This window comes from Euphorbia lathyris, chromosome 7 (assembly GCF_963576675.1).
Source record: "Euphorbia lathyris chromosome 7, ddEupLath1.1, whole genome shotgun sequence".
Taxonomy (NCBI): Eukaryota; Viridiplantae; Streptophyta; class Magnoliopsida; order Malpighiales; family Euphorbiaceae; genus Euphorbia; species Euphorbia lathyris.
This window is the reverse complement of record NC_088916.1, coordinates 13,272,886-13,299,191: the sequence shown is the minus strand read 5'-3', so window position 1 is coordinate 13,299,191 and position 26,306 is coordinate 13,272,886. Positions and strand designations below refer to the sequence as shown.

Here is a 26,306-nt window from a genome sequence, read left to right as displayed (position 1 = left end):
ATATATTTCTTAATTAATCTACTATTTTATTATTATTGTTTCACAGAATATTTGGAATATGAAAATGTATTAAAATTCCTAAAAAGTACAAATCATTGAATTTTGTAAAAATAAATAAATTATTCATCTTTAGTTTAAATTCTATAAAAAAAAGTAGTCAATTATTTTTAAAATTAATTTAATTTGAATTATCATTAAAAAAATATATATTAATTTCAAATATATATAATATAAATTTTTTTCATAGCATGATATAAAATTATTTAAAAGTAAATATGTCAAATTATTTATTTCTAAATTATATAAAAGTTTCATACCTCGTGCATCGCACGGGTTTTCGACTAGTTAGAATAAGATTGAAATATCATAATCAGGAAGAAACACGTTTCTAGAAGAACCAATTGAATATTCGGATTAGACAAGAAGGACTTAATTAACTATTAAGATGGATCACCATATATGGATCCGAATCTAAAACATTCACCTTTTTTCTATCAGTGTTTAATATTTTGCATTCTGCTACAATACCTTTTTAGAAGCTGAAGATGCAATTTCAGAGGGCCTAGGTGATAAAGATTCAGATGAAGATGAAGATTTTTTAGATGATATAAATAGTGGCTCGGATGGAAGTGAGGACCTCTAGGGGTTGATAAAGGTGTACATTTGGGTGGTGATGAGGATCGAGAAGGTCTTCTAGGTGGTGATGAGGACTATATTGGGTCATCAAATTTAGACAGTATTAATGAAGATTCTGAAGATGAAGACGAAGATGGAGTACCAAGGAGTAGAAGGAGGGTGAATTATGATCCAGAGTGTGAAGAGCCTATGTTTGAGATCGGATGATATTCAAGAGTGTGTATAAGTTTAGAGAAGCAGTGGGTAAGTATTTAGTACAAAGGGGTGCAAAACTGAAGCTGAAACGCAATGACTGGTTTAAGGTTTTGGCTAAGTGTGTTGGGAAAAAAGATTGTCTTTGGAAACTGTTTGCCAGTTTGGACACAGAGACAAATGATTTCAAGGTGAAGACTTATTATCCGAAACATACTTGTAGTAGGACAAATAGGAACAAACGTTGTGACTCTAAGTTTATACCAAATTACTTTAAGGATAAAATTGTTGATACTCCAAACATCAGGCTTTGGAAACTATAAGAGCTGGTGAAGGAAAAACTTGAAGTGTATGTTGGGAAGACCATGTATAGTAGAGCGAAGTACATTGTCATGAAGCAGTTCGTGGGTGATTATAGAGAAGAATACAAGCGATTATATGACTATAGAGATGAGATCTTGAGGTCTAATCCTGGTTCAACACGTGTGGTTCTTGCTGACACTAAAGATATACCTATTAGGCACATATTTAGAGGTTTTTATGTGTGCTTCAAAGCTATGAAGGAAGGGTTCAAGCAAGGTTGCAAAAGATGTATAGGCATGGATGGTTGCTTTCTTAAAGGTATTTGTAAGGGTCAACTATTGTCTGTAGTTTGTAAAGATGCAAACAATCAAATGTTTCCCATAGCATAGGCAGTGGTTGATGGGTGTGAGATAAAAGAAATATGGACATGGTTTATCAAGCTTATACAAGCAGATTTAGAGTTGGGTGATGGGGCAAAATTTATACTAATGACTGATATGCAGAAGGTACATACTTATACCCTATTTATGACTTATTATTATGTATGTTACTTGGAATATTAATGTGGTATATTGATGTGAATATTGATGTGCTATATTGATGTGTGTATATTGATGTGTTATATTGATGTATGTATATTGTTGTGATATACTAATAGGGTTTGATTCCAGCAATAACAGAAGTGTTGCCTGAAGCTACACATGGGATGTGTGCTAGACATGTCTTGTCTAATTGGGGTAAGGAGTGGATGGGACTTGAGAGGAGAACATATTTTTGGAAGATTTATAAGTTTACTTTTAAGGCTTAATTAAGAGACAATATGGCTGAACTTTTTAAGTTAGGTGGGAAACCAGCTGTGACAGATTTGTTGAATTATGACAAGGAAAATAGTGCAGTGTATACTTCCCATTTGACACATCTGATTCTATAGATAACAATATTTGTGAAACTTTCAATGGTTGGATTCTAGGTGCTAGGCATAAGAGTATAATTTCTATGTTAGAGGAAATAAGAATCCAATGTATGGATAGACATGTAGACTTAAGGGTATTTCTAAATAACAAATGGATAACTAACATATCCCCAATGGCCTTAAAATGTCTAACAAAAAACACAAGTGCATCTATGAGGTGTCAAATTGAGTGGAATGGGGATTCAGTGTTTGAGGTGATTGATAGGGAGTATATGCACGTAGTTGATTTGAGGAAAATGATATGCTCATGTAGATACTGGGGAGTGAAGGGCATTCCATGTCCCCATGCCATTGCTGCCATGCATAAGGCCGAGATAGAACACATTAAACATATGAGTAACTAGTATGGAGGGAAAAATATACTCAGATATATGCCCATTTCATTCAACCAGTTTGGAACATGAAGATGTGGCCAGAGAGCACGCATCCACCAACCGAGCCTATAGAAATAAAGAAAATGTCGGGGAGACCTAAGAAGAATAGAAAAAGGACAAAGATGAAGTTAAGAAGGTAGGGAAGCTGCCTAGGACATGATCTATCATGACATGCTCTCACTACAAAATGAAAGGCCATAATAAAAAGGGTTGTGCATTAAGAAAGCAACAAGCAGCATCTTAGGTAATGTCAGATAACTTGTATTTATAGGAGATAGTACAATACAATTATTTAGTTTGTTAGTTTGTGATGCAGGGCGATTCTGTTGATTTAATGCAAGGTCCATGGTCTCTTATTTTTTTCTGGATTGAAATTTTATTACCAATGCAATACTAATTTAGACAAAAACCGTATATAAAACAATTCAAACCAGGTGCTAGAATTTTCAATTTCAATAGGAAGTATCCAAACATTCTTTCACTCAATATCAGTCCATTTTTCGACTTTAACTTAATCTCACTCTTAAGAGCATAAGGATAAAGCTTCTATATATGATTTTTGGAAGAAAATTGATCTTCTTCGAGTTCTCTATCCTCATGTATACATTAAATAATCAATATACAAGCCATATATACCATGTTTGTTGCTTACGCAACAACAAATCAATTTTCACTAAATAATCCATGATGTGCTTACTAAACAGAACCATAAGAAATGTAGATTTTTGCAAAGATCATGACAAATCCATTAAAAACCAAACAAATTACATATTTCTATTCCCAAATTTCATATGAAATACAACTAAGTGCTCTTTAACCAATTACAAATTGCAAATGACAAATTAAAAATCTATTTCAACTACTCTTTAACCACATTCCTACTAGCAATCCCAAGATGAACACAAATAAGAACTTCTTCCATTCTCTTCTAATATTGTGACATTCCTCATCGTTGCTTTGCCTTTTAACCATCCTATCTTCCCCCCATCTTTCTCTTTCACCCGGTTCAACAGCCCACCAATGACGTTTCTATTATGTGGAGTAACTGCTGTATCAAACCATCTAAAATATCCACAACACCTTTCAGACTGCAATTCATCAATTAAAAATAAGCTAATCAATTATACAGGTAATTAGTCAAGAATCAATTGATTAAACCCCAATCAATAACAAGATAATTGATTATACAATGTAATTCATCAAGAACCAATTAATCAATAAACCCATTCAATAACAACTAACCTCGTAATTTGGGCATCCGTGAAATCGTCTCCCTAGATTTTCAGGTTTCCAACACACTTTCAGTACTGCGAATTCACCACCATAACAAATATAAGGATTTGTCTCCATAAAATCGGTAAGAAGAAGAGTAAGAAGTCAGAAGTCGAAGAAGAAGAAGAAGAAGAAGAAGAAGAAGAAGAAGAAGAAGAATAAGAAACGTGTAAACTAATGAGGGAGAAGAAGAAATAATTGTTGAAGTTCAGGGGATGTGAATTTTTCAATGATGAGGAAGAGGAATAAAAAAAGAGAAATTAGGGATTTATTCCCGTTTTTTTTACCGTTGAAGGAGGAGCCTATTTTCCTCTTCTTCACGCGCCTTAAAATGTTGGAGTCTCCAACATCTGCCATGTCAGTGCCATGTTATATTATTGTGGCTAGATGTAGGTGAAAAAGGGACTTGAAGTGGCTAAGTGAAACACCATTAAGTTTGAGTGGTCAAGTGATAGAAATGTCTAAGTTCAGGGGGTTGGGGAGGGGTTAAGCCATTAAAAAAATACTATTTCTTTAAATTAAAGGAGTGATTGATATAAAAGGATCTATTGTGTGACTTTATCTCTACAATGGTAATCTTTTCTTCATCTTCAATAGTATTTTTTATTTGAGTACCTCCATACAACCATTGTTGGTTTGTATATGCTTTTGGGCCAGTTTCTTATATGAACAAAAGAGAAAAAATATGTACATAAAAAAATGGGGACGATTGAGGTAAGGGACTCGAGACAAGGCATTCACCATTGTTTTTGCATCAGATTCAACGAGCCGAAGATTCACACATTGCATATGTTACATAATACAATGTAATCAATTTTTCATTGTTAGTTTAAAATATTGTGTTATTGTTAATTTTTTGTTACTTGATATGTTGGTTTATGAATAATCTATATATAATATAAAACAGTAATGATGGAGCTGAGGTGTCACTTCCTCCTTTTTTACTGATAAAAAATAGAATATCATATATAATATATAGATTTTAATTATATAGTTATATTTATCTATAAAAAGATTATTTTATTCGTACTATATCTAAGAGTTCTACAGAATTTAGATTAATCCCTAAAATCTCTTTAATTCTCTGCATATCTATCTATATATAATATCTATTACTACTATTAAAGCAGAAACCTCACTTGCCATGTGTCACTCTAATAGTAATTGAACTGATGTGTCAATTTCATACCATTTTTTGATTAATTATTATTTAATTTATATTCTCTCCGTTCTCTCTCCCATTTCTCTGTTTCGCCCACTTCGCCCACTTCTTCACCCTCATGTCCATCCTCACTCAACTGCCTATGCTTCCACTTCCCTTCTGGCTCCACCAAATGTTCCTATGCTTCCACTTCCCTTCTGGCTCCACCAAATGTTTCAATAGCTTCTCTGCTCTCTTTGTAACTGCTGGTAAGATTCTTCCTCAAACAAAAACCTCTCTTTCTTTCTTTATTTTTATATGCATTTTTTCAGATTGTCTTTCCATCTTCTTTTCAATTTCGCTGCTATTTTCTCTCATCAATTTCTTCCTGTGTTCTTCAATGATATTACCAAACACCCGACTCAATTCATCTCTGATATACTCTAATTTACCTTTCGTTCCACTGATCACCTGAAATAACTCTACCGACGGAAACAAATCAGCGATCCCAAAACCTCCGGTGATCACCGAAGCTTCTTTCATCAAAGCAATAACCAGATCCTGATCCTCACATTTGTCGCCAAAAGCAGCCTTACAAATTACATCGTTAATTAGCTCGAAAACTCTTTCCGTCAAATTGATAGGTTTTCCGACAGATAATCGGATCGATTGAATGAATTTCTCAACTTCATCTTCACGAAGTTGTCTGAATGATTCAACTCTTTTAGGCCCTAAAAGTTCAACCAAACAGACTCTTTTCATCTTCTTTTCTACTATTTTGTTGCTTGAGGACATCATGTCTAAGGTATTTCTCCTCTCTCCTCTTTCTTCTCCGTCATTTTAGATTACAGATTGATCTTTCTTCTGCACATGCATTTCTGTTTGCGATTGCGGTGTGGAATTGGGGAAAAACCTGTAGATTTATATGTTAGGAGTCTCACTTTTTGATTATGCTACTTCACTGGTGTTCGTTTGCAGGTTTTATTTTGAATTATTCTTGATGTGTTTTCTTCTCAATTGTTCTTCATCTGTGTTTTCTAACTCTTCATTTTGCAGCTTTCGACTGGAACTCCACTCCTGATGCTCGCAAAGCTGCTGTCAGTTTTCTCAAATCGGTACGTACTTACCCTCACCTCTCTTATTCTCGCTTTTCCCTTGCTCTTTCGATCGTCTCATGGGAAGTTTTAAATATTTATTCTCTACGGTGATGAGAACTGGTTCAAAGTAGTTAATTGACTTCTGGTTAGTACCGATGATTTTGTAGAGTTTCGGGGGTTAGGTTGTTTTAACTATCTATTCAAACCTTGCTGCGAAGTTTCATGTTAGTGTTAAAAGCATGTACGCCCAATTTTTTTTGTGGGTGTTCTATCAATTGTATTTGAATTTTAATTGTTCTTTGTGGATTGAACTTGATTGATGTTTTACCTTTGTCAGCAGGGAGTAAGCCATGGGCTGCTTCGTCAAAGAAGCTCTGATCTTATCTCATTCAGTCCCAATTTCAGGTGCCTTTTCTTCTATTTCACTGCAAATTGCTATATTCTAAAGGTTTAAAATCATGAATATCTTTAAGCATTTGAGTTGGATGGACATTTTAATTAATGAGTATATGAGCTTTAAGTATTTTGATCTTTAATTACACATGTTTTGGTCTTTTGATATTTGTGCAGAACAGCTTTATGTTTTGGTCTTTTGATATTTGTGCAGAACAGCTTTATTAATTATACATTTATATGATGGTTTGTTGAGTCTCAATTGGATGAAATGGAAGGTCTTTATCTTTTAATTCTTAAAGTAGGTCCTTGATACAAGTTAAAGCAAAGTTTGTTTTGCAAAAATTAACACCAAAATTTATCTTTTGAGGCTAAATACATACACCACAGTAAGTAACTTACTGTGAATGCTCATTTTGCGACTGATTCTGCAAAAAAAAAGTTATTTGACTTCAGTTTCCCAAATGTATGCATGAAGGATGTTATGAACAAGTGAATTAGATGTTTGTATGGATTTTTTTGTTTCTTTCACAGTAGAGTTTGCTCAATCGGAAAGAGCCTGCAGTTTTGCTAGGTTGCTGGAAAGATGATTGAAGTTAGTGGAGTCTACTTTAATGTTTCTAAATCAATTAACATACTTTTTGGCTTATCAAATATAAGTCATGCAGCCTCATATTTCTAGGATGAATGTGCTTTCTTACAAGCACTAGGAACTACTCTTCATATTCATATTTATCACATCTATTATCTAAGGAGCTACTCTTCATATACATACACCTACTACATTTATTTGTTTTTCCTAAAAATAAATGATTAGTCATTGCTTATAAAGTTATTTATGATTAGTCATTGCTGAGACATGAGGATGAGATGAAAGACCTAGAGAGTTTATGCAATCATATTGTTGCCAAAATGTACCAGGGTGGAGCTGGTCCTGACATGGGTGGTGGCATAGACTATGATGGTACCTCTGCTGGTAGCAGTTGTGCAGGTCCTAAGATTGAAGAAGTTGAGGTCCTAAGATTGAAGAAGTTGATTAAGCTGCAGTGTTTTTGAGGTCCTAAGATTGAAGAAGTTGATTAAGCTACAGTGTTTTTTTGGTCCTTAACTTGGATTTCATTAAGTCGTTAAGGATTTCATTAGTTTTAAGTTAAGGATTTCATTAGTTTTAAGATTCTGTTTTTGTATGTTACGAATTTTCATAATTGCTACTTAGGGTAGCTAAGTGGAAGATCCATTTCGGATTCTCAAGTAATGTTCACGTTTTATTAGTTTTTTTTATGCTTCTTATACTCTTTATATGTACAACATATTTGAACTCCAAATCCTAATTATCTTAAATGGCTATGTTGTGCATAGTGTTTATCATTGTTTGCACTTGAAATATACAAACTAAATAAATACTTTTTACTCAAGGGCATAGGAAATGGATCCATAATAAGTAGATTAAAAAAATATATGTTTTTAATGATCATTAGAATTAGAAAGGGTTCCAGCGGTGGTTTTAGGGGGAAGGGAATGGATGGAAGGGGAAAAAGAAACTCAGGTGCATAACAAAGATTTCTGCCTGTGGTTTCCAGGAAGGGGGGAAAGGACATAAAAAAATGATGTTTTATAATTTACTAAATAAAATTTAACTTAATACCATATGTTTTAATATATAACCATCATAGACATTTTTTTAATAATATGAAATATAATATGCTTGCAATAAAGGATAGACTATTGTATAATAGAATTTTTTTTACAGAAATTAGTCCATCTATATTTTTTACTAAACAAATTATAATAAAATCCATCGGGTTTATATATTTCTTAAATATTTTATAGGATAATTTTCATATGTTAGTAAGATATTAAGAAAAAAAATCCGTGTAAAATCCCGTGCATTGCGCGGGTGTAAAGCTATGAAGGTCTTCTGGGATTTGGTTGGTGCATATAGAGCAATACAATCTTTCATACCCAATAAATAGTTGGGATAATGTACCAAAATAAGTCTACGGATTTTAGGGTAGTATCAATTTAGGCTCAACGTACAAAATAGAATCAATATAGGTTTAACAATTTAAGTCACGATAACAGAACGAGACACGTAATATATTACTCCGTTAAGTTCTGCCAATTGTACGTGGAGGGAGAAATCAAAACTTAACGGAGTAATAGGAATGACGTGTCCAATCCGTTATCGAGGCCTAAATTGGTACTTTTTTTAAACGTTAAGCCTATATTGATGTTATTTTGTACGTGGAGCCTAAATTGATATTTCTCCAAAAATCATAGACTTATTTTGATACCTTATCCCTAAATATTTTAGACAACTTCACAACAATAATTTGTAATTAACTTATATATCTTAAACATAATCGATGTTTCGAAACTCTGATATTAGAAAGCAATTTTGGATGTGTAATGTGCTTATAGAAAAACTGTAAAAACGTTAATTCAAACTGTAAAAAATATATTTTTTTAATAATTTCAAATACAGGTGAAGTTAAAAACGTATTTTTAACCGAATTAGATGTTCAAAACTTACTAATTTGGTCATTAGTGGCTTAATGAAACCAAAAATAAATGATCAGGGGTGTAATGTATCCAAATAAAAGTTCAATGACTTAATGAACCAAAAAATAAAATATCAAGGGCCTAATGATATTTTTTACCTAAAAAAAAAAGCCATAACCGTCAATCTAGATAGATAATAAATTTAAATTTAAAAAAAAAAGATAAACATCAATATTCAAACATGTGATTAATATGGATTGAACTTGTGAATTAATAAAAACGTAGGAACTAACCATATAGTCTATCCAATAAGTTTAATCCAATAATCTCACCATAACCGTCAATGTAGATAGCTAATAAATTTAAATTAAAAATAAGATAAACATCAATCTATCTAAAAAACCATCCATATAAAATTTACCAATTTTAATTTTAAAATAACTCTTGAAATATAAATCTATATATACTATTTATGGGTTCATCATTTTATTACATTTTTTTTATATTCATTCCAAACATCTGTACTTTGAAGCTCAAAAAAAGTAATGGCTCCAAAATACGATTTCGTCTCTGACATTAATGCGACTAAAGAAAAATGGAGGTTCAAAGCTCGAATCATAAGACTATGGAACATCTCACAACAGAAAAATGAGGGATTAGGCATGGTATTTTTAGATGAACAGGTAATTTTTTCAAACTCTTAACATAATCATAATTTTAACCTGTTTATTTTGTGGTTATGCTTAAATAAATTTATTTTCATGAAAAATAGGATTCAACTATTGAAGCTCAATTGTATCAAAATTGTCTCAAAAAGTTTGTGGATGTTTTAGAAGAAGGAAATACATATGCCTTTGAGAGTTTCCAGTGATTGAGAATGGAGGAAAATATAGGGCGTCAACGCATAAATACAAGTTAAGGTTCATGTATAAAACATGTGTATAAGAAATAGATTGTCCACAAATTAAAAAGTCTTTTTTTTTGATTTTACATCAATAAATGACGTTCTCTCAAAAACAGTGGATCTTAATTTTTTTATTGGTAAGTTTGTGAATTTCAAACAATATTATTATTATCATTATTATTATTATTAATTATATTTAATTTTCTTATATCTTTTATTGGTTGTCAGATATAATAGCAGTGGTACTGTCTATTAGTGAAATGGTTAGTTATTCCAAAAATGGAAAAGAAACACAAAGACTGCATGCAATTTTGATGGACCATCAGTAAGAAACAATACAATTTTTTTTTTTATCATTTATCATTTTTTGAAATACGAATTAATTAAACTTGGATTGGTAGTTTGCCACTTGATTGGTAGTTTGCTACCACAACATGGATCACAACCAAAGTTTGCACAACTTTACATACATGATACAGAGAATGAGATTTCTAACAGAGCGGGATCTTTTTGGTACGTTATTATATGTTTTATCATTACTGTAGCAGAATTAATTTTTTTTATCTAATTGTTACCTTTTTCAATATATCAATCCAGTTCTCGAAATTCGAAGAAACGTTTTGATGAATCCATCATTAAGGACCTAAAAGTTATGCTGGACGAGTACAATGTTTTAGCACAGTCATTTAGAGTAGCCAGGGATAGATTGTCTGGTGATGAATATCTAGAGGTAAAATTAAGATTGATTGGAGGTAGGAAAACAGATGGGCGAAGGTACAACATGCCAAGTGCTTCGGAAGTTGCGGGTTTAATAGTGGGAGATGTTGATACTTCAGAAACATGTAGAGACATTATAATCGAGACTAAGAATGGTATGTTGAAGCGTATTAATGAGTTACATCCATCTTATCTGCCTATGCAGTATCCATTGCTTTTTCCATTAGGCCGGGATGGATTTCGAAAAGATATTTTGTTTAACAATAATAAGAATGGAAAAAGGGAAACAATTAGTATGCGGGAGTTTTTCTGTTATCGAATACAACAAAGAAACAATGAACGATCATCTATTTTGAATTCACGGAAGTTGTTTCAGCAATTTTTGGTTGATTCTTACACAATGATAGAGGCCGAAAGGTTGAGCTACATTAGGAACCATCAAAAAAAATTGAGAGCAGATTTATATAAAAGGCTATCAGATGCAATACTGAAAGGCGAAACCAACCCATCCTCAAGTGGGAAAAGAATCATTCTACCATCATCATACGTTGGTGGTGCAAGGTGCGTGTACTCTTAAATTATAAAAAAATTCAAAATTGAGTTAATGTTTTTCATTTAGTTGTTAAATTTCAAATATTACATATAACATTATCTAACAAAATCTTAACTAATATAAGTGTTTGATATTAACCTTAGGTACATGATGCAAAATTATCAAGATGTGATGGCAATGTCGTTGGACTGGATATCCTGATATTTTCATCACTTTCACATGCAACTCAAAATGGGTGGAAATACAAAGATTCATTGACAAAGAAGGCTTAAAAGCAGAAGATAGACCAGATATAATAACAAGAGTTTTCAAGATGAAGTTGGATAAGTTGGTTCATGACTTGAAAAATGATAAAGTATTTGGAAGGATAAAAGCTCGTAAGTCCTTATTTTTTATAATATTATAATTTAGAACATTTCAATAATGAGTATTCTTACACATGTTTGTACATGACAAATTTTCCAGTTATGTATACAATTGAATTCCAAAAATGTGGCCTGCCACATGCACATATGTTGTTGTTCTTGCATCCAAAAGATAAGCATCTGTCAGGAAAAGATATTGACAAGATCATTTCAGCAGAAATTCCAGAACCGGGTGAGAATCCTCAATTACATGAGTTGGTTAAAAAGTTCATGCTACATGGCCCTTGTGGTGTTTCAAATAACAAATCACCATGCATGAAAGATGGAAAATGTTCCAAGCGCTTTCCAAAGAAATTTAATAAGGAGACAAGTGTTGATGAAAATGGATATCCGTTGTACATGAGAAGAGATAATGGAAGAACAATATTGAAAAACAAAATTCTTCTCGACAATAGATATGTTGTGCCATACAATCAGCAGTTGTTATTGAAATATGATGCGCATATTAATGTGGAATGGTGCAATCAACATAGAGCAATCAAATATTTGTTCAAGTACATAAACAAGGGGAATGATCGAATAACTACTGCTTTTTACCAACAAAAGGGAAATGCTGGTGATGGCATCGAGGATGAAGTTAAAATGTATTATGATTGTAGATACATTTCTCCTTGTGAGGCAGCATGGAGAATATTTGCATTTCACATTAACTACCGTGAACCGGCTGTCGAAAGACTCAGTTTCCATCTTCCAAATGAACAAAGTATTGTGTTTAATGACGATGAGCCAATTGAGGATGTTGTTAGAAGAGGTAATGACGCTGGAACCATGTTTTTGCAATGGATGAGAGCAAATGAAGAATATACAAAAGCGCGAGAGTTAACTTATGTTGAATTTCCAAATAAGTTTGTGTGGAAAGAAGTGGAAGTAATTGACCCTACATCCAGTATAAAAAAGAAGATCAAGAAATGGTGTCCTAGAAAGCGTGGGCTAAGTGTTGGAAGAATATTTTACGTTCATCCAGGAGCAGGTGAGTTGTATTATCTCAGAATATTGTTGAATATTATGAAAGGCCCAACCAAATATGATGACATAAGAACTGTGAATAATATCTTATACCCTACTTTCAAAGAGGCTTGCTTTGCATTGGGTTTACTGGATGATGACAAAGAGTACGTATATGCAATTCAAGAAGCATCCTTCTGGGGAACATGCCATTTTCTTCGTTTATTGTTTACTTCTCTATTGTTCTCAAATTGCATTACAAGTCCGGAATCAGTTTGGAATCAAACATGGCATTTACTTTTCGATGACATCTTATATCGCCAACGAAGGCTCCTTAATAACCAAGGTAATACATTTATAATGCATTGCTTTAATTTATCTTTACTTATATTTAAATTCAAAAATTCCACATAAAAACATAGTAGGATTGATATCAACATTGCATTGTTTATTTAGAAAATCAAAATGAATCAAATATATGATAATAGAAATGAAAACCATGATCCGATAAATAACACTTTTATTTTCTGTATCATGTTTTGTTTTCTAGATTTGCAAATGGATGATGAGCAGTTAAAAAACTTCACACTTTCTGAGATAGAGAAAAATCTGAATAGAAATGGCAAAAGCTTAAGAGATTACCCTTCATTACCATTCCCAGATGCATGCCTAATTGAGGAAGGAAGAAATAGTCTCATTCAAGATGAACTTGGTTATGATAGAGAGTTGTTGGAAGAAGAAAGTGACCATCTTATGTTGTCTTTAAATAGTGATCAAAAAATGGTGTTCGAAACAATTATCAAGGAAATTGGATCGAAAAATGGTGGATTCTTTTTTGTTTATGGATTTGGAGGAACTGGGAAGACATTCATATGAAGGACTTTGTCATCTTTCCTTAGAGCTAAAGGTGATATTGTCCTAACAGTAGCATCAAGTGGAATTGCGCCTCTCCTTATGCCTGGTGGTCGAACTGCACATTCTCGATTTGGTATACCCATACTAATCACTGAAGATTCTACTTGCAACATCAAATAAGGAAGCCCATTAGCTGAACTACTCATTAAAGCACAACTCCTATGGTTCATAAACATTGTTTTGAAGCATTTGATAGGACTTTACGTGATATCATGCGATTCCAAAATAGTAATAGCATGGCTTTGCCTTTTGGTGGAAAGGTTGTTGTTTTGGGTGGAGATTTTAGACAAATATTGCCTGTTATTCCAAAAGCTAGCAGACAGAACATAGTATCATCTACAATAAATTCATCTTACTTGTGGAGATATTGTAAAGTACTTCAGTTAACCGAGAACATGAGGCTTCAAAGTCGAGATTCAAATACTGATACAGAAGAATTAAGATCTTTTTCTGAATGGATCTTAAGCATTGGTGATGGAAAAATTGGTGGGGAAAATGACGGAGAAGCTACATTCGATATACCCAAAGAATTACTCATCAAAGATGTTGATGATCCTATTGGAGCCATTGTCAAAAGTACATATCCAGGTATCATTGAAAACATTCAAGATCCAATATACTTACAAGAACGTGCCATTCTTGCACCTACATTGGATATTGTTAACAAGGTGAATGAGTATATGTTGTCTGGATGGCCAGGAGAAGAAATATGTTACTCGAGTTCAGATTCTATCTGCAAAGTTGAAAGTCATTCAAATAGTCATGAAGATGTGTATACTCCTGAATTTTTTAATACTATTAATTCTTCAGGATTGCCTAATCACAAGTTGACATTAAAGATTGGAATACCTGTTATGCTACTTCGTAATATTGATCAGACTCTTGGGCTATGTAATGGTACCCGATTGGTGGTAACACAATTGGGAAAACATGTGATTGAAGCATCGAAAATTACAGGATGTAACATTGGTCAAAAGGTTTTCATACCTCGGCTTACTTTGACTCCATCAGACATCAAATTGCCATTTCGATTTCAACGAAGACAATATCCCTTAGTTGTTTGCTTTGCTATGACTATCAATAAAAGTCAAGGCCAATCACTTGCACATGTTGGATTATATCTTCCACGTCCTATTTTTAGCCATGGTCAAATGTATGTTGCGGTTTCAAGAGTCACAATAAAAAAAGGATTGAAAATTCTTATTTTTGACGAGGAAGATAATACATCTAATTGTACCCAAAATGTAGTGTTTAAAGAAGTACTTAATAATATAGACTGATTCTTAAAATACAATTTATTGAATTACTTTTATTTAGTGTACAAATAATTTTAAATTATTGTTTAAATAAATAAATTTAAAAAATTTATACATGAATAATTTTAATAGATAATACAATTGATTTTAGAATTTATTTTTTAAAAAATAAAATTCGTGCGTTGCACGGGTCTACAGCTAGTATAATATAAAACAGTAACGTTGGAGCTGAGGTGTCACTTCCTCCTTTTTTTACTGATAAAAAAATATAATATAATATATAATATATTAATTTTAATTATATTATTATATTTATCTATAAAAATATTATTTAATGTAAATGTGAAAATAAAATAATAATATTTAATTTTTGTTAATATTTATATGTTAGGATGAATCCGTGCATCGCACGGGCCAAAAACTAGTTCAATTATACTTCAAAAAAAATCGATTGAGAATTTTCAAATTATTTTATATCTATTTGATGAGCTATATCTTTTCTACCTCCATCAAATCAAAACTACATAAATAAATAAAAATAAAACAAAAGTTGCTACAACATACATGTATATAAATAGTTCATCATTTTAACAATTTTTATCGTTGCCAAACAATATATATATATATATATATATGTATATATATATATGGAGGAGTTTTCAATGGTGAGTCTCCACCCATGGTGAGTCAATAGGTGACCTGCTATAGCAGGTTACCAAGTTAGCTAAATACATATTTCTCTCTCCATGATAAATACCATTACGTTTTTTAATAAAGGTTATTACGTTTTTAAAAAAAAAGTTTCTCTCACCAAATTAAATTCTTCTTCTTCACCATCGCTATACCTCTGGTGTCTGGTTCTATAATAATTTTTGTATTAATCTTACTCATGGATACTAAATTCATATCTTTCTTTACGGTCTTTTTATGTTAATTTTTCTGATTGATTCGAGATCCATATCGTTATAATAAATACATATCATTCTTGTTAATTTTTTTCTGGCTGATTCGAAATATATATCGTTAACACCTCTGATTCGAAATATAATACATGGAAGGTATTTCGATTTCCTTTGATTCATAAATCGATTTTGGTTTCTGATTACGACCACCATTTTTATTAGTAACTTCATTCAAGTTCATGAAGTTGAAGATAAGCTTATGGATTTAAGTTGATTTATATAATTATGTATTCGGTTAATTTCTGATTTGGGATATACAATTAGAATTGGAAATTTGGGATTGGAGTATGATCAAGAAGATGTCTACATGGAAGTGATAAAACTATGGGTATATAAAGGTGTTGATGCTTCAATTATGAAAACTGCAACAATTTGTAACGAGGAATATGATCAAGAAGACGTATACATATTTTGCAGAAATTTGAAACATAAGTATGAAGAAGATGTCTTTTTATGCCATATATATCAGAATCGTATAACTATCAATAAAATCTATATACTATTTTAACGATGTAATCTCTTTATGTAATATGTCTCACTCAATTGTTCACAATTGTTTCTGATTTGAGTATGAGTTGCAAATTGTTTAATTAAATGAAACATATCCTTTTTTTTGTATTGTTTTTTTAAGTTACTAAAAAAATAACAACCATGAGATATAACATTGCTAAATTATGTTGTAGCTAATATTAAATGAGCAATGAAAAGGTACAACAAGTAAAGATTGACATTCGATGAACTAATCAATATTGCTATCAGAGTTCTCTTCCAAATCGTCATCCTTAAATTTATGACAATTCCTTGAATCATGACCAGTCCGACCACACGTTTTACAATGGTTAGGAGTATTTCTTTTTATTTTGGTCTGGCCTTTGTTTTGGGGTTTTGATGAAGAAGCAACCTGCTTTGATTTCAGCGTAGTAGCCACAGTAGGTCGACCCCTTGGTTTGCTAACAGTGGAGTCCAAAACAGGATCATGAAACGTTCCTTCAGCATTTTGACGATGTTGGGTCTCGTCCTCTGCGGGGTATTTGGACAATTCCACATTCAATGCAGATACAACTTGCATAGCCCTTTGAAAAGGTTTGTCTGATTTTGAAGCAAGGTATGAAGTTATACCACAATTCTTTGAAAGTGATCCGTACCTCAAATTTCTAGCTGATTCTGGATGAGGGTACTTTCTTTCCTCAGGGTTGGTTAAATAATCAAAATGTTTAGCATCTTTCAGCCAACGACGATTGACCAAACAATCAGGGAAATTCAGTATCTCCAAACTCTTCATAGATGCAAAAATATGTCTGCATGGAATTCCTTTCGTCTCAAATGAATAGCAATCGCATTGAATTGTTGCTCGATCATCGGAAATCGTAACCGTGCGCTTTGCCACTTTACCCCCGAATGGTTTTACATTACAAACAGCTTGATTCTCCTCACGGTCTATGATGGTAACATATTTTTCCGAGCATTGCATCTCCCGCTTTATCCTTTTATAAATTTCCCTGGTGAAAATTGAAGAAACATCATCCTCCACACTTGGCATCGAAGTTTGGTTGGGAAATGTTTCGGTCATATTGGTTCTATAGTGCTCTTCCATCTCGTTGAAGTGTAACATTGACAGAGAAAACTCAAAGTGTTTGAAAAACTTCCACAATGATACTTTGTTATCCAAGTCTTTTTTCAACAAAGAATTCATTGACTCGCATCGGCCCGTAGCTTTTGCACCGCCAAAATAATGACCACGAAGAAAAGTGTCTGCCCACTGCTTTCTAGTTGCATAATGTGCCTCTATCCATGCATTGGCTTCCAAATTGTATTCTTTTACCATCCCATTCCATTTAATCTCCCATTCGGCCTCTTCGTAGTATCTAGTGTGTTACAAAAAAATATAAACCGCGTTATCAGTATTGAAACCAGTAATGAAATTAGTATCAAAGGGATCGTAAACTTAAAACCATAAATATAATTTTTTTACCTGAAAATAAACTTTCTAAAATCTGTATTGAAACCTGAGGCTTTAATATGTGCAACTGCATTTTTCAATATGTGCCACGAGCAAATACGACGTGGAATTCCCGGCATTATAGCTTCTAGTGCTTTACTCATTGATCTGCAACCGTCCGTTAGTACTGTTTTCGGCATCTTGCCATCCATACACTCTAAAAATGTTTCCAATAGCCAAACATAATTTTCTGATGTCTCGTCTTAGAGGAGTGCAGATCCAAACACACATGTCTTGTCATGATTGTTTGATCCAAGTAGAATAACCAATGGTTTTCCGTACCTGTAAGGAGTATTATGAATCAGATACAAAGAAGAGATCCAATAGTAAAAACTTATTAGATTTTATTGTAACTAAGAAGGGGTTTATGAAAACATACCTGTTAGTCTTGTAAGTAGCATCAAAAGACAAACAATCGCCAAACAATTTGTAATCAATTTGGCAACTCCCGTCAGACCAGAATAAATTTCTTAGTCGTCTATCCTCATCTACCTCATACTTGTAGAAAAACTTATCATCTGCTCCTTTTTTCGATTCAAGTAAACACATCGCTCTTTTTGTGTCGGTATCATCCAAATTTGAATTATCTTTTGCAATTGCCCTGTACAGGTCTTTTTTCAGGAATCCTAAATCTTTCCAATTACCATTTACTTCTATAAAGTAATTGTAACATTGAAATGTATTAATTCCAGCTCTCTTCATCGAAAATGCTTGCTCCTTAGTAGGATCATCTATTTTTCTGTGAGACCTCAGAAATATTTTTTCGCTCGATACTGCTAGTTTGTGTGTATGGCTGGTATTGAAGCATTTAACTATCCAATTTTTATTTACCTTATCGATATTAATTCTGAATTTCGCTGCACACATCAATCTTGTTACAGGACGTACTTCCCGAATCCTATTTTTTGTATTACAATATTTTGGTTCTCGTTTACCTTCGCACGAGCAAACCCAACTTCTAACAACTATATCATTGTTTTTGTCTTTCCTTTTTAACTTTTTCCTAACACTAAACCCCACCAGCTTTGCATATAACATATAAAAAGACTCAGCTTGTTCAACACTTACAAGTCTCTTGTTATCGAAGTCCGATAACTGTATATCCATTGGATCTTTGTTGATTTCCAAAAAATCGAGCAGGCTATTCCACTCTTCAATATCTGGTTCGATCCATTTTCCGTCCGCCCCTGTTTCTACAACCAACTCATCTTCGTTGACATCGGTCGTCTCTTCCTCATGTCTTCCATCATTACTATTTTGGACATTGCGGTCTTCACAATCAGCATGCTGTTTTGAGCTCTCCATATCCTTTCCACAATTGTATTTGAAATGAAATTTGTTGATAAAATGTTTACAGTAATCCAATTTACTGTTTGTGTTTATTTTAAATTCAAATTTTCGCGAGCCCCAACGTTATTAATGGACAGTTGTGTCGACATTAATTACATATTGTAACCCCCCCAAAACACCTCTAATATTAGTATATGTAGAATGATTTCAATAATTTGAATTGGATGGGTTGGTTTGAGTTGTTTCAATTACAAGAGAGAGGTTGGGGTTTCGAACCCCCTGAATCTGAAATGTTAAATTGTGCTTTTATATAAAGACGACTTTTTAGAACGGTTTCTCTAATTTGCCTCCTATTTATGCAAATAAACTAAATTAAGACATACAAATTGATGTGGGTAAATTATTAATGTTATTAGTCTCACTAATATTTAATTAACATATTAAAAAGAACGGAGCGAGTCGTTACAATGTTTATGTTAAATATTTTTTATTTTCAAATAAGTGTATTTATTTTAACATAATTGAATTATTTAAGTAGTGGGGAAATAAGACTCAGCAATTTGTGATGCATTAAGAATAAATAGTAAAAAAAAAACATATATCAAAACGATTCCAATTATACATACTACCAATTAATTCACACGTTGTAATTCATGCACAATAGCTTACAAAAAAACACAATAACAATTGTAATTTAAATAAACGATTGTGCTTTTTCTAATAGTTCGGTTTTCCTCTTATTATAGTCCGACTTCGCAATCCACCAAGCTATTCGACATCTTTCTTTATTGGAGTTGAACTACAAAACAAACGGAAGAAAAATAGAATTAATAAAGTGTAGTGTATTTAAAAAAAAATGAATTCTCAATGACTATTATAAATATTACCTGAAAAGTACTTGAATCAACCTGACAATGCTTGATCATAAATAAAATCACAAAAACTCCACAGTCGAAATTATTTGGTTGTCTAGGAATATTTCTTCCACGGACAATTGCAAAGCTAGCGAAGTTGTAATTTGCGGGTTTGCTTTTTAGTTGTTCCTTGAAGCCCATGTCTAACGCGCGTAACTACATTTATTAATATACATTATTTCATAAGAAGATAATAATTGTTTTTTGAACTGAAGTAGTATTAAAAATCAAATAAAACTTACAATTCCAACAATCAACGTCTTATGATATATTGGTGTGTCGGGACGAGCAAACGAGTCCCAAACTTCTACTACTCCCTTGTCAATCATAATCCGGGATAGAATGAAGTGATTTTTATGTAAAATAGGGATATAAATCTGATAGACGTCTTCTACATTAGAATTTATATAAGAATTATATACAAAATTTGAACTTATATCTATGTAGGTGCTTACTTCATTGCACTCGTCAAGTAGACCCGTGTAGCGCTCGAAATATCTCATACGTTCCCAAGATTTGGACAATGGTAGATTATGTTGAGGCAAGTGCTCTTTCTGTGTTTGGAGAAATATAAAAGGTTGGTACCAACAATGACATGTAAGTGTATCACAACAAAAATAATAATAAAAAAAGCCTACCGTAATTCTTGCTGGTAGATACCAGTTTATTTTACCACCATTTTTTGAGGTTGACCTTGCATGTTTTGTTAATATTGATGACACCATTGTAACAACCTGTTAATATGTAAAAAGATCAGCATCATATCTTGTATGCAATATTTTAGATATTTATTTACAAATAATACCTCAACTTCCAATTCTTCATTTGGTCCGAGAAAACGAAAATCAAACCGACTTAGTAAACAAATATCGGTTTGAGCTATAATTTCGTTGTATTAGATGAAATTAAACCTTTTTTAGAAAACCATAACAACTCCAATGATTAATGTAAAAAGAAATTGCAAAAAGAGTTTTAAAATTATACCTGGAACTTGCATTTGAGAAGATGTATTCCAATAAAGGTATTTCTTTAGGAGATGTTTTGTGTTTTAAATTAAAATCTGAAAATGTCACAACTCTAGGAACTTCTGTCTGAAGTTTGTTGTTTACAGCTTCATTAGTAACTCCATCTATTTGAGAATCACATCTTTTACGGTTAACTGTTGCTTTGATTCGCCTACTCAAAGGTGACACCCTCCTTTCAACTGAACTTTGCCATTTCTTGTCATTAGCCATTTTCGAATTCTTACAAATAGGTATGTATGGATTATGTGGATGAATAGGTATGTATCTATATGTTTTGGTATTGTATATGGTTTGATTCCTTGTTATTTTAAAAATAAGAAAGTTTTAATTGCTAAAGTATTGATTGAATAAAAAAATGCACAACTTCCTATATATGAGTTATTTACAGCCTTTTTTTAATGTGACTCTTCGTTTTTCTTGGTTACATTTAGGTAAAAAATCGAATAGTATTTGAAAGTTGGTGGTTAATTTCACAATTATGATAAATGGAGTACATCTTTATAAATTTTCACATTTACCAATAAGAAGGCGTCTTCGAATTTATATTTATGGCACCACATAAAAAAACTGCACTCATAAAAGTATGTTCGGTCAAATTAAAAGATAATATTAGGAAAAAAAAGATTTGATAAACAAGCGACTCGAACATGTGATCTGACGCTTAGAATTGGTATGTATTAACAGCTGAACTGGGAACGATTATTGTCTAGGTTGCATTTAAGAAGTATAACATAAGATACACGAGTACATCTAAAACAGAATTACAACAAAATAATGGAATTAAGTTTAAGATAATATATATTTTTTTTTTTAATTTTGAGGTCATGAAACCTTATCGTAACCTAACACCGTCGTACTTAACGTATATTTGTGTGAATAATTAAGTAATAGTCATGATCTCCATACAAAAGTCCCTAGGGTTTCTCAGCTCGTTATTCGGACGATTGTGTTCTATATTTATTTTATCAATCATTTATCTAATAATATATATTTTATTTTAATTTTGAGGTCATGAAACCGTATCGTAACCTAACACCGTCGTACTTAACGTATCTTTGTGTGAATAATTAAGTAATAATCATGATCTCAATACAAAAGTCCCTAGGATTTCTCAGCTCGTTAATTGAACGATTGTGTTCTATATCCTACATTTATCAAACATTTTTTGTATCATGATTTATAAAAAAAAATTAATTGGAATTTAATCACTGTGAATGTAAAAAATAATCAAATGTATATTGTCCCCTCCTCATATTCAAAGTTAAAAAAATAAATCTAAAAAATATTAAGTCAAAGAGCTAGCATAGTTGGAGGAAAACATAATTATAGTAGTAGTATTTTATTTAGATTTTCTTAGCTTGGTTTGTTAATCAATTGGTGTTACTATTAATTAATTGCTCCCTTACTTCAAAATTCGAATGCATTAATTTCACAAATACATTAAATGCAAATCAGAACGCATCCATATGAAACGTGTTCATTAATTCATAAAGGAAGACGTCTTATACTAAAGAGTAAAATAATATAAGTGAACTTAGGAGAAAAAAATTTCCAACAAGGGGACTCGAAACAGTGACCTAAGGATTCATGAGGACGTGTTATACCAACAGATCTACGATTAATGACTATCGTAAAAAATAGCGCGGTATATAACAAGGAAAACCTTCATACGTACACTCACAAATATATGGAGATTGTTTCAATTGCAATTAATGTTCAAATCTTTTTTTTTCTATTAATATTTATTATTTCGGCATATGGAAAAAGTTGCATACATCTATATATAATATAAAACAGTAACGATGGAGCTGAGGTGTCACTTCCTCCTTTTTTACTGATAAAAAATATAATATAAAATATAATAATATATTAACTTTAGTTATATTATTATATTTATTTATAAAAAGATTATTTTATCCGTACTATATCTAAGAGTTCTACAGAATTTAAATTAATCCCTAAAATCTCTCTAATTCTCTGCATATCTATATCTAATAGTTCTACATAATTTAAATTAGTCCCTAAAATCTCTCTAATTCTCTGCATATATATATATTAAAACAGTAACGATGGAGCTGAGATGTCGTTTCCTCAATTTTTACTGATTAAAAATAATATTTTTTATTTATCTTTTTATCTTTTATTTTTTTATTTTCTTTTTCAAAAAAATTTGGCCGAAAATCTACTTCTTACAGTTATAAAAATTCAAATACTAAAAATAGAATCCCAACAATCCCAATAATAAACTTCCACCATCTTCCAAAAGATCAAGCTAACAATAATAAAAATAGTTCCAATAAACTTCCACCATCTTCCAAGGGATCAAGCTGACGTTAACTCCTTTTTTTTTTTTGTTGATTAGTATAAATTATATTCTTCATTTATCTTTTTCTTCTATTTTTGCTAATATTAATAATAAAAAAAAACAATTCCAATTTAATGAGAGTAATTACATGATCTCATTAATATCTATATAGATTTACGGATAACTAATAACTGGATCCTTCTCTTGGGTAATGGAGAGGTAATCAAATTAACTAAATTTGCTAATAAAGGAAGTGCTGCCCATGCTGATATTAAAATCGTTTCTTCCATTGATTTATTAGACAAAGCTAATGGATAAACCATGTGCCAACTTTTAATTAAATGGAGTTCAATACGAAACTGAACCAGCTGAAATTTCGGGGTATCTGTTTATTAATTTTATCATTCATAATATTTGATTTTTATTAGAATTGTAGAATTTTAATTTGAAGATAAGTTTATATTGGTGATAATATGAGATCTTATTAATCTCTTAATATCTTGATTAATGAAGTGAATATTATCTACAAATTTTGTCAACAGTTTATATTTCCCTGAAGACTTCTTCTCCGACTAAGACTCTAACTCCTCTTTTAATTTGTTTATGATGATGCTATAAAATTCTTTTCAATATCAAATTTATCTCGGCAAGCAGGTTATGCATCTTTCTTCCTTTTTTATTCTGTATTCAGTTTTTGTTCTTTTTCGTTTTAGATTCACTTTTTTTTGGTCCTTTTTTGTTTTCTATTTCAGTGAGAAGTTCAAAGTGGTTGGTTTCTATTAGCAAATCACCATTGTTGTTTTTTCAGCTTTATGTTTGTTTTCCTGTTTTTATGTTCAGGAACAACCCCCACATGTCTACAACAACCCCTCACATGTCTGCTCCTCAAGCCACTTCTAACCCACCTCATTCTTATCTTCTAAATCAATGTTTAATGTATAATTCAATTGTTTTAAATTTTTGGGTTATTTGGTTAATGGAGGTGGGTTTCCTGCGATTAAAAGTTTGAATGTTGGGGTTTGGATTTGCAGGTGAGATGGATTAGCTAAATGCTATGGCCAACGGACTCCATGTTTTCTCCTATGGTGATGATCCTGAAATTCGTTTAGAGTGCAGACCAACTGATTGAAGTAAGTTCACTAAGCAGATTTTCTATTTTGGTATGCATAGATCTTGCTTTTATAATGAACTACCGTTTTTAGGAGTACTAGATATATTATGCTTAGCCTTTGAACTGGTGGCATGCTTAATTCATTCCATTATTCAATCTTTCGCAGTTTTTTAGTGTTTTATTTAGCATTTTCAGGAGTTTAAATATTCTGCCACTAAACCTCTCTCTAATTTTTTTTTTCTTATAGTCTCTTTTTCCTGATTTTACAGAATCGAATCAATGTTGGTTCAATTAATTTGGGATTTTAGGTTTCGAAATGGATTCCAGCATTCTTCAGGTTAGATTAAAATCCATTATGCGTTTTAGATATAGCTTTCACAAGAAGTATATTACTAATTTGGTTTTATTTATTTTACGTGATGAGTCGCAATTCATATGAATTTCTTAATATCTCTTTTTATTTTCCTATTCTACCTTTTGAAAGGCTGCTCCCTATTTCACTTTTCAGTCTCTTTGAGTTCCTATTTATTAATTGATAGGGACCGTTAATTCTTATAGATTATTCACTTGAATGCTTTCATGATTGGTGAAGTTAGAATTTAATCTAAGTATTTCTTTTACTTACTGGTTGCATTAGTTTTAATTTTTACGACTACACTTTATAATTTGTTTTTGTTATTAGTTTAACAGAATGGATAAATAATCTAATTTTCTATTTTTTTTTTTTTTTTTTTTTTTGCAGATGAAGTTCAAGAGATGGGGGATAAGTAGAGTTCATGAGCTGAGAGAAAATATTTAAAACAAATCCAAGAGTATATTTCAAAGACATATTAATAGAGTTGTTCATTTTAAGTCTTATTTCAGAGTGATTCACTCAAAGTGAGTTCATCGTGTTTTTTTTTTCTTTTAGTGTTCTCACTTCCCTTTATTTTCAAGTAAGATGTTCTATTGAATTACTTTTAAAATTTTGAAAAACATTAAAGTAGTATGTGCAATTATGAAAGGAATTTTTGGTTATATATGGCGCAAATATAGGCAACAAAGTTGATCTTCTGGATGATGGTTATAGATGGCCCAAATATGAGTAGAAAGTTCTCAAAGCCAATTCGTATCCAATCGTAATGTTCAATAGTATTTTAGCAGCCATAATAAATTGAACAAAAACTATACTTTGATTTTTTTTTAACGTTCAACCTGTCACAGTTTAAAATTCTTTATTTAGTATCCTTATTGAAATTGGTTAGGTTTCTATGGCTTTTGATATACTTTTATTGTGTTTATGAAGGGTTCCAAATGACATTTAGCAAAAATATGCCTAAAAAATAGTTCATCAATTTATTTATATCCAATTTGTTTATTAATTGAATGCAAAGATATATATTTGCAAGAAGAGAAAATCAAATTAATTGTAATCAAGAGATAAACCAAATCCCTAATAGATTACTTTAAATATTGTTTATTTTAACTAATCACTTATATATTAATTAATCAATTGTCATTTATTTATTTTAAAATTTTAATTAACTATAGATATGTATATTATAAATTTAAATAACTCTTCAGTTTTTCAAAAAGTCAGTGATAAATACGTTTTGATATATTGAATTAATTCATTCTTGAGTTATTTGGATATATTTTTTCAAAAGAGTCCTTGAGATATTAATAATTTAATAGTTTGCTATTTAATCTTTGGAAAAAATTTAAATTTGATTTTTTCTGCTTTTACTTTCATATGTTTAAATTATAGTTAATAAATATATAATTATTTTAGAAAGTTATCTTAAAATCGTCTCAATTAAATGAGTTATATATATACATGGTTTTCATATATTTATTATATTTACATTGCTTCCGTTTTACTTGCAAATAGTATTTCACTACTATTTAAAATTTAACATATAATATTAATTATTTTAATAAATCAAATATATATTAATTGTTTTAATAAATTAAATATATAGAGTACATATACATAATTAATAGTAGAATACAAAATCTATCTATATATAATATAAAACAGTAACGATGGAACTGAGGTGTCACTTCGTCCTTTTTTACTGATAAAAAATATAATATAATATATAATATATTAATTTTAATTC

The 26,306-nt window shown here is 31.3% G+C and overlaps 1 long non-coding RNA gene and 1 pseudogene across 1 annotated transcript; both read left to right on the top strand.

Annotated features, from left to right (window-relative positions):
- The first annotated feature begins 9,428 nt into the window (after positions 1-9,428).
- On the top strand, positions 9,429-14,622 carry LOC136236013 (uncharacterized; annotated as a pseudogene).
- A 9,167-nt stretch (positions 14,623-23,789) lies between these two features.
- Positions 23,790-25,057, top strand: LOC136235294 (uncharacterized). The gene is made up of 3 exons (XR_010691749.1): positions 23,790-24,223; positions 24,474-24,541; positions 24,947-25,057. It is a non-coding gene; the product is annotated as an uncharacterized lncRNA (long non-coding RNA).
- The last annotated feature ends 1,249 nt before the right edge of the window (positions 25,058-26,306 follow it).